The sequence below is a fragment of the Pleurodeles waltl genome, chromosome 11, assembly GCF_031143425.1.
Source record: "Pleurodeles waltl isolate 20211129_DDA chromosome 11, aPleWal1.hap1.20221129, whole genome shotgun sequence".
NCBI classification, from domain to species: domain Eukaryota; kingdom Metazoa; phylum Chordata; class Amphibia; order Caudata; family Salamandridae; genus Pleurodeles; species Pleurodeles waltl.
In genome coordinates, this window is record NC_090450.1 from 188,543,571 (window position 1) to 188,553,198 (window position 9,628).

Below are 9,628 nucleotides of genomic sequence, written 5' to 3' on the forward strand. Positions count from 1 at the left end.
TAGGCGGAGGGCCTCCACCGCCGGCAAAGTCATAATGAGCCCCTCAGTCATAGCTATATTCATCTGCATACTGAAAGGATCTTCCTGGGCAGGAAGGGCAGAGGGGCTCTCTCTTTCACTTCAAAGGCCAGTATCCTAACCTCACACAAAGGACTGATGGCCCCCCACAGAGATCCTGGCAGAGAGGACTGGGCTGAAAGGTGAGCTTGTGCACTTCAAAACCACTCTTTGAAGTTTCCCCCACTTCAAAGGCATTTTTGGGTATATAAACTGGGTCTCTGACCCCACCAAATCAGACACTTCTGGATCTACACCTGGACTCTGTCAGAGGAACTGCCTGGCTGCCCAAAGGACTCATCTGGACTGATTTTTGTACAAATATGTCACCCCTAAGGTAGGCCCTAGGCAACCCATATAATTTTAAGCGGCAGAATCTGATCTGGAAGGGGTAGCCCTGTCATTTCTTAGCATGGCCAGAATGGGAATAGAAAATCATTCATACTAGTGAAGTTGAATTTAATATTACTATTTTAGAAATGCCACTTTTAGAAAGTGGGCAGTTCTCTGCACTTACTGCCATTTGTGCCTTACAGCCTGTCTCCAGTCATAGTATGTGCATTCCACCCAGACAGCCATAAATAAAAGACACTCAGACATAACTGTGTTCATCTGCATACTAAATGGGTCCCCTTGGGCAGGAAGAATATCTTTGCTGAGAATGACTGCTGCCTTGCTTTTAGTCCTGCTGCTTGCTTGCCTCTGACTTTTCTGGAGGGACTGTACCTTCCCAAAAAAGTGCTCTCCAAGGTTTTGGATTGAGCTTGCCTCCTGCTCTGAAGTCTCATGGATAACAAAGACTTCATCTACTAGCTTTTTGCTAGTTCACCGACTTCAGCAACTTCAGTACCGACTTCAGCGACTCCAGCACCGATGCCGCTGCTCTACGCCACACCACTGCCTGCTCTGGCTCCATGGTCCGTGCGGCATGCAATGACCGTGCCCTGCAATACAAGTCTGATGTCACCACGATGCTGCTGACGTCCCACAGTGTGGTCGCAACATTGTGAAGTCGACACATCACGTCTTGACCGACTGGATCCGTCGACCACACCCGGTCACAAGGAGCCACCAATGCCACACCAGCTCCCCCTGCAACTGAACGGAACCGGCACCTCGCTTCCCTGCCTTGTAGTACAGAACCGACGCCTCACCTTCCCAGACACCGTAAGGGACTGACACCGCACTGGCTCAAGTGACGCATCACCTCCATGACTCTGTGTGACGTCTTTGTTTCTTTGTTTTCAAAGTTACTATGCCTGGGGGTCCAAGCAACTCCATGACTGGCGCATGTGATGTCGGACTATTGGGAACAACTTTGTAACTGATGCTGTGATAGCCCCAATTGGAGCTATTGTGTTTCTAAGTGCTCAGTGGGATTTAATCTCTAAAAATTCATAACGTTGCTTGTGTACATTGGATCTTTGTTGTTTTAACCTTATTTTATTCAGATAAATGTTATCTATTTTTTGCTAAACCTATGTGGTGTATTTTTGTGGTGTTTTTACTGTGCTAAAGTATGAGTTATTGCACAAATACTTTACATATTGCCTTCTAAGTTAAGCCTACCTGTTCTGTACCAAGCTACCAGAGGGTGAGCACAGGATAATTTATTTTGTGACTTATCCGGACTAGAATTGTGGTCCCTACTTGGAGAAGGGCAGATACCTCTGCCAACTAGAGACTCAATTTCCAACACTATGTCATTGTTGACTGTTTCTATACACTTCGATATAAAACCCAATAAAAACAATTTACAAAAAAAGAAGAGGACTTTCAGGATATCTGCTGGATCAGTGCCAAATGTATTCTAATAACAGTTCACATCAAAATAATGAAATAGTAACATAGTAAGCAGCATTCATTAATGAAGTGAAGAAAGGGGTGACTTGAGTTTTGGGAATCAAATTATAAATGTTTAATTGAGTGATAACATATCAGAATCAGACAAAAGAGAAATGTATAGCTATCCATAACCAAAATGGAGACAGAGAAGAAAGTTGTATGTGATTACATAGAAAAACAATTTCACAGAATACCATTACTGAGAAACCAATTCACCTAAACTGCTTATTGGAAATTTGCATTATGAATAGCATTTTTCCATCCATGACCCCTAACAAACCCTCACCACCCTTAAAGTCTACCATCATTGAGTCCTAAAGCCCTTTCTACATGTGAACCCAACGTATAGCCCTTAAAACCCCACACCATCCTAAACGTCACCCATTCCTGAACCCTAAAACTCTTTTTGTGACAAAAACTCCACCCATCCCTGACCCCTAAAACCCTTCCCTCCAAAAGTCCACCCGGTCCTGAGCCCTAACAGCTCTTCAGTACCCCTAAACTCTACTCATTACTGAACCATAAAAAAACCTCACTAACCCTGATCTCTACCCATCTGTGACCCCTAAAACACCTCAAGGCCTGTACACTCCACCCATCCTGATCCCTTAAAACCCTTCACCACCATTAAACTCCAGTCATAACTGAACCCGGAATACTTCTCACTACCCCTAAATTTCACATATTCATCATCTTTGAAAAGCCTCACCACCCCATAACTCCACCCATCCCTAAACCCTAAAAACCCTCATCACACTTAAATAGAAGTCTTACCTGAACCCAAAAAACCTCACTAATCCTAAACTCCACCCAGGTTTAATGCAATTTTGTATTTAAACTGATCCCCCCTTTAACATGTTGTCTTTAAAGTTCGATGCATTTGGATTTCCTTAAAATTGTTGTTCCATAAAAGTAGATTTTCATGATTTGATTTTCTCCAATGTGGTTTCTAAGTATCCATTTTTCCAATAATTCACGTGCACAAATTACAGAGCTGTATAGGTAGTTAACTGGAGAAGAGAACTAAAAAATCCAATGATTATTCTGTCCCACAGCCTGTGGGTGACCAAGGTTACATAATAGCAATGCACGGGTGTAAGGAGCCCCTAAATATGTAAATCTGATCATACAACAAAACGTTTGTGGAGACTTCGATGCAATAGCCAATTTATCGGAACTACAGCAGGTTAGTAATTCGGACTAGCTTGTCATTTTTTTCCTATTGATTCAAGCATGCTGTTTCTTTTCTTTTGGATATGTATGATGTGCGTTGATCACACCCGCTTAAGCAAGACCCGCTTTTTTCACATCTTCTTTCCATCATTGTGGTACCGTGCTTTCTAACCCCAGTACTATGTGGGGCTATATATTGACATTGACAATGCAGTTAAGCACATCTTATCGCCTTCAAAAGAGAAAAATGTGTGTCGTATTATGTTTTTTGATGTGCCTGTGAAATGGTATGACTGCAACTTAGACAGAAAATTAGAGACTCACCCATTAACCATTAGTGTTTCATTCTTGTGATAAAAACACAAAGATGCAATTCAATGTGCAATTACTCTATGATTATTGCAATAATTGATTTATTTTAGAGTACTGTAAAAAACTATGTATTCACAGTAATATAAATAGATATAAGACATAGAAAAAATTGACATAATCAAATACATAAGTGGCCGAAAAATTCTAAATCTACACAGATAAAGAAGTCCAAAGAAAAAATCACATAACTTAAATGGAAAACCATCAAACAAACAGAGGGTTGGTGTCCAATCCATTTCAAAACGATTTAAGTAATCCTTTGACATTTAGAGGCAGATTTATGAAAAGTGGGGCTGCACCTAGTGCAGCATCTGTTTTCTTGCACCCATTAGCCTGCGCCTAAAACCACTATGTGTGCACTGTATTTAAAATACAGCACACTATAGCAGTAGTTAGGGAACTAGCATCATAATTTTTTATGCTAGTTTGGCGCTTTGCAGGACTAGTATAAAAAATGATGACACTAATTATGCAAAGCACCCTCAGAGCAGGTGTTAAAAATCCCAGAAAAAATTATGCAAAGAAATCATTGCACCACTTTGTAAATATGGCGTGGGGTTTTTGGCCTTCCAACGCCTTATTAAGGTCAACAAAAATAACGCTACTGTGGCGTTGGAATGGCGCTAGGCCCTCTTAAATCTGAGCCTTAGTGTTTTTATCAATAAATGGAGTCCCAGAGAAGAGTGTTTTGATGTGCCTATGTTCCACAAAGACCTGTGATAAAATTGTCCTTTTAGTTAGGCAGTGGGTGAATATCCTAAGGTACTGTACTTCTCTTCTTCTCTCAATAGATATTGATAGACTAAGGTCACAGGAATAGAGGCCAATTCAGTGTGCCATTTGTGATTTCCTCATGGGCCCCATCTTTCATTATCTGAGTGTCCCTTCATGTATGTGGATTATATGTGATGTTTCTGTGTGGGTTCAACAAGCGTTCCACTGACTCTGTTCGTTATCGTATGCAATAGGACCCCTAGTGACATTTTACAGAAGGCTAATGAGTTATTGCTGTATGGTACATGCCACTTTAGATTCTGTTGCAATGGTCCCTGTCACTCTCATTTTGGCTGTTTCCCACTCCTCAGTGATACTCAAGATGTCTCGAATGTGTTTTTTCCGTCCTTTCATTAACTTGATTTCTTTCAAGCAGGCTCTGTTGAAAAGGTGGCTGGGATTGTTCTGGAACAGAAATAGTTCACTGTTGCGTGGTTCTTGGTTTTGTGAGGTAGACATTTTTAATTTATTTTACATACTTACATCCAAATGTATTCCTTTCCGTTCTAGGGTAACTTTGAATTGCTCTTCTTTTGCTGACGATTAGGACGTTATCACTAATTGTCATAGTTTTCATCTGAAGGTTGTGGTTTGATTACTAGATTCAAATAAATGATTTCGTAGTTTCATTGATCGTCTTAATGTGCATTCTGGGCTTGTACTTTAAATTGTGCCTTTGGGAATCTGTCAAGCTTTCAAGCTTCAAAACATTTAGCAGACTAGTGACACTATTGGGGTGGCGCTAGAGGGAGAAGGGTAAAGCTATATCTAATAAGAAGGCTCACTGGAATTAGGTGGCAGAAGAAAACCAAATTATGTGGCAGGGTTGACTAAATTATGTGGCAAGAAAATGTAAACTATATTTCATGCTGCGGTTTATTTTGTGATAGTATTATTTCTTTTTTTTTTTTTCATTTTTACACCTGTTAACAGCGTCCGGGAACAAAATCACCTTATTAGTACCTTTTTAACACACAAATACAGCAATAAGTTACTGAAAGATGACCAGTCAACCTTTGCAAAAGCCATCCGGTCAGCAGGGAATTTAGGCCCACATTTTATACTTTTTTAGCGCCGCATTTGCTCTGCTTTTTGACGCAAAAGCGGCGCAAACGTACAAAATACAATTATATTTTGCAAGTTTGCAATGTTTTTGCGTCAAAAAATGGCGCAAAAGCAGTGCTAAAAAAGTATAAATATGGACCTTAGTCTCCATATTTTTTTGTAACTTTTGATCCATTTGAGCTTGAAATAATTATTTTCTTAAAGTTGTCAGCCTATGCAGCAGATGATTGGTTATATGGAAAATGTGGCAAACCCAGAATTATCTGAAAATCTCTGTAGCAGCAGATTCACATAATTCCAGTGGCCCTACTAATAAGGTATAGGGCTACTGCTTTCTACCCTGAGACTGGCCCACAAACTGGCCTCTTCAGCACCACACACACACATACATTTTATTGAAACTTTGTGTGTGTAATGGCCAGACACAGGCTTCCAGTACAAAATACTCCGGACAATTTTTCCATGCTCTTGCCATTTTGCCAGTTATTGGTTAGGACGAGGAGCTCTATCAGTATTTGATGATGTTCAGTGCAATTATTATTTTATGCACCATGCACTTTAGGGCTGTGCCCATGTATATTGGCTTGTGTTTATGTGGGGCCTGGGGTCAGGTGACTTGTATTGTATTTTTTTTTTATGCGAGAAATGTCTTTTAATAAGTTGCATGCACAACTTATGGTGTGCTTTTAGTTTGAACTCAGTTCCTGAGGGTATTTGTTTTTGATTGTTTGTCTCTTTCTTTTTTTCTTTTGCTTTGCTTATTTGTATTGGATTTTATTATCTGTACAATAAATTATTACTTACTTACATTTTAGTGAAACTTTGGGTGTGTGATGGCCAGACACAGGTTTCCAGTACAAAATACCCCGGACTAACTTCAAAATTTTCCACACACTGGGGGGCATATTTACTAATCTTTCACAAAACACAGGTCAGGAAGCAAAGTTGCTCCTCTGCAGTGTGTGAAAGGAAGAGAGCAGAAATAGTCCAAATTTACAATGATATAGAGCATTTCTGCTGTCTCCTTCCGCTGGCACACAGTGTGTTGCCTAGTGCTAATGCAGGCACCCTTGCACCACAGTGCAAGGGTGCCTGTGCTACAGGCAACATTGTTTTTGTGCAGGAAGATACGCATTCTGGCACAAAAAAAAACCCTTAAAGGGGTCTGTCTCTTTCTATGTTTGCTGAAAAAGGCAACATATGTGGACAGAGGAAATATCGAGGAGAATTAAAGATATTGCTCCCTGTTACACCTCACTGGGCAAGGCATAGCATAATGACGCATTCCCAGGTTTACTTGCTTGAGTAAATCTGGGAATTTGCCAAGACCCATAGGTGGGTGCATAGGAATGCCTATTCTCTCATCGAGGAATGCCCCCCAAGTTGAAATATAATGTGGCACAGTGCACGCAGCTGTGCATGCATTTGTCATCAATGTATTTGTTAATACCAAATAAGCCTTTATCTGGCCTGCATCTCCTTGCGCAAAAGCTTGCTACATCTAGGCCTGGATGTGTGTGGTACAGTGGAGCATCCATGCAATTTGTGAAAAGTGAGGCCAAACAAAAATAATTTCTCCTTGTTAGCAACTGTATAAAAGATGTGTTATGTATTTTTTCACACTAGCCGTAGTCTGCCAATTTTAAAAGATATGGTTTTGCATCAAAAACCATGGAAGCTACCGTAAGGACACACATGTACCACCTAGGGACCACACCCTTGATGCAAAGTAACACAAAACAATACATAAATCTATTTGTGTTCAATTTAGGGCACCTTTGCAGTTCACAAAACGTCTTGCTCTAGAAATACTTTATCAACACTTACCAGTTTGTTTCACTTTGCGTGACTTTGCACCGCCTCTAAGTTTTGATAACTCTGCCCCTTTGTATCTTGTTAACCCCTTCTGTGCCTTGGACGAGATGATCTCGTCCAAGGCTACAGTTCCCCTGTGCCTTGGACGAGATCATCTCGTCCTAGGCACAGGGGAACTTGGGGGCGTGCTAGCGCGCCCCCCGTGCACCCCCCTCCCCCCCCCAAGTCGGGATGGAAGGGGAAGACCTTCCCCTTCCACCCCCGACCACCCCCACCCCCCCCCCTGTGACGTCAGCGCGCGAGCGCGCGCTGATTTGTCACAGGGGCCTCCCTAGTCGCGCTGGAAGCTCTGCTTCCAGCGCGATTGAAAAAGAAATGCAAAAGCATTTCTTTTTCAATCACTTGGGAGGCCCGAAGGGGCTTCAAAGGGAAGGAAAAGTATTTCCTTCCCTTTGAAGTCCCTCCGAGGGTTTCAAAAGCCGGATTGCTTGCAATCCGGCTTTTGAAACCCCACTAGACACCAGGGATTTTTTTTTTTTTTATTGAAACACACAAAAGGGAGCGACCCCTTGGGCAAGGGTCGCTCCCAGGGGGGGCATTTTTTTTAGAAGGCCTTTTCTGCCCCCAGGGGGGGCAGAAACCTCTAGGCACCAGGGACCATTTTTTTTTTTTTTTTTTTAATGTTTCTTTTTTTTTTTTTTTTGGTGGGGAGCGACCCCTTAGGCAAGGGTCGCTCCCCTTGGGGGAAAATTATATTTTGGCCATTTCTGCCCTCCCTTTGGGGCAGATTGGCCTATTTTGATGAGGCCAATCTGCCCCCAAGGGGGGTAGAAACCACTAGACACCAGGGAATTTTTTCTTTGCGTGAATTTCACGCAAAGGGAGCGACCCCTTAGGCAAGGGTCGCTCCCTGGGGGGGAGGGCAATTTATTTTAGGCCATTTCTGCCCCCCCTGGGGGCAGATCGGCCTATTATTAGGCCGATCTGCCCCCAGGGGGGGCAGAAACCTCTAGGCGCCAGGGCAAATTTTTTTTTTGTGTTTTTTTTTTTGTTGTTTCTTTTTTTAGAGATGGGGAGCAACCCATCAGGCAAGGGTCGCTCCCCTGGGGGGCAAATTGTATTTAGACCATTTCTGCCCCCCTGGGGGCAGATTGGCCGATTTTAGGTCAATCTGCCCCCAATGGGGCAGAAACCACTAGGCACCGGGGATTTGTTTTGTGGCGCCAATGTCACGCAGGGGGAGCGACCCCGTAGGCAAGGGTCGCTCCCGGGTGGGGTGGGGGTTGGGGGGGGCAAATTTATTTTAGGCCATTTCTGCCCCCCCGGGGGCAGATCGGCCTAATGTTAGGCTGATCTGCCCCCGGGGGGAGGGGGGGGCAGAAACCTCTAGGCGCCAGGGCAATTTTTTTTTTTGCTTGTTTGTTTGTTCTTTTAGAGATGGGGAGCGACCCATCAGGCAACTGTCGCTCCCCTGGGGGGCAAATTGTATTTAGGCCATTTCTGCCCCCCTGGGGGCAGATTGGCCGATTTTAGGTCAATCTGCCCCCAAGGGGGCAGAAACCACTAGGCACCGGGGATTTGTTTTTTGGCGCCAATGTCACGCAGGGGGAGCGACCCCGTAGGCAAGGGTCGCTCCCGGGGGGGGAGGGGGCCGGGGGGGGGACAAATTTATTTTAGGCCATTTCTGCCCCCCCTGGGGGCAGATCGGCCTATTACTAGGCCGAACTGCCCCCAGGGGGGGGCAGAACCCTCAGGGCAATTTTTTTTTTTTTTTTTTTTTTTTTGTTTTTTTCGAGATGGGGAGCAACCCATCAGGCAAGGGTCGCTCCCCTGGGGGGCAAATTGTATTTAGGCCATTTCTGCCCCCCTTGGGGGCAGATTGGCCGATTTTAGGTCAATCTGCCCCCAAGGGGGCAGAAACCACTAAGCACTGGGGATTTGTTTTTTGGCGCCAATGTCACGCAGGGGGAGCGACCCCGTAGGCAAGGGTCGCTCCCAGGGGGGTGGGGGCTGGGGGGGGCAAATTTATTTTAGGCCATTTCTGCCCCCCCTGGGGGCAGATCGGCCTATTATTAGGCCGAACTGCCCCCAGGGGGGGGCAGAACCCTCAGGGCACCAGGGCAAATTTTTTTGTTGTGTTTTTTTTTTGTTTGTTTGTTTTTTTCGAGATGGGGAGCGACCCATCAGGCAAGGGTCGCTCCCCTGGGGGGCAAATTGTATTTAGGCCATTTCTGCCCCCCTTGGGGGCAGATTGGCCGATTTTAGGTCAATCTGCCCCCAAGGGGGCAGAAACCACTAGGCACCGGGGATTTGTTTTTTGGCGCCAATGTCACGCAGGGGGCGACCCCGTAGGCAAGGGTCGCTCCCGGGGGGGTGGGGGCTGGGGGGGCAAATTTATTTTAGGCCATTTCTGCCCCCCCGGGGGAAGATCGGCCTATTATTAGGCCGAACTGCCCCCAGGGGGGGCAGAACCCTCAGGGCACCAGGGCAAATTTTTTTGTTGTGTTTTTTTTTGTTTGTTTGTTTT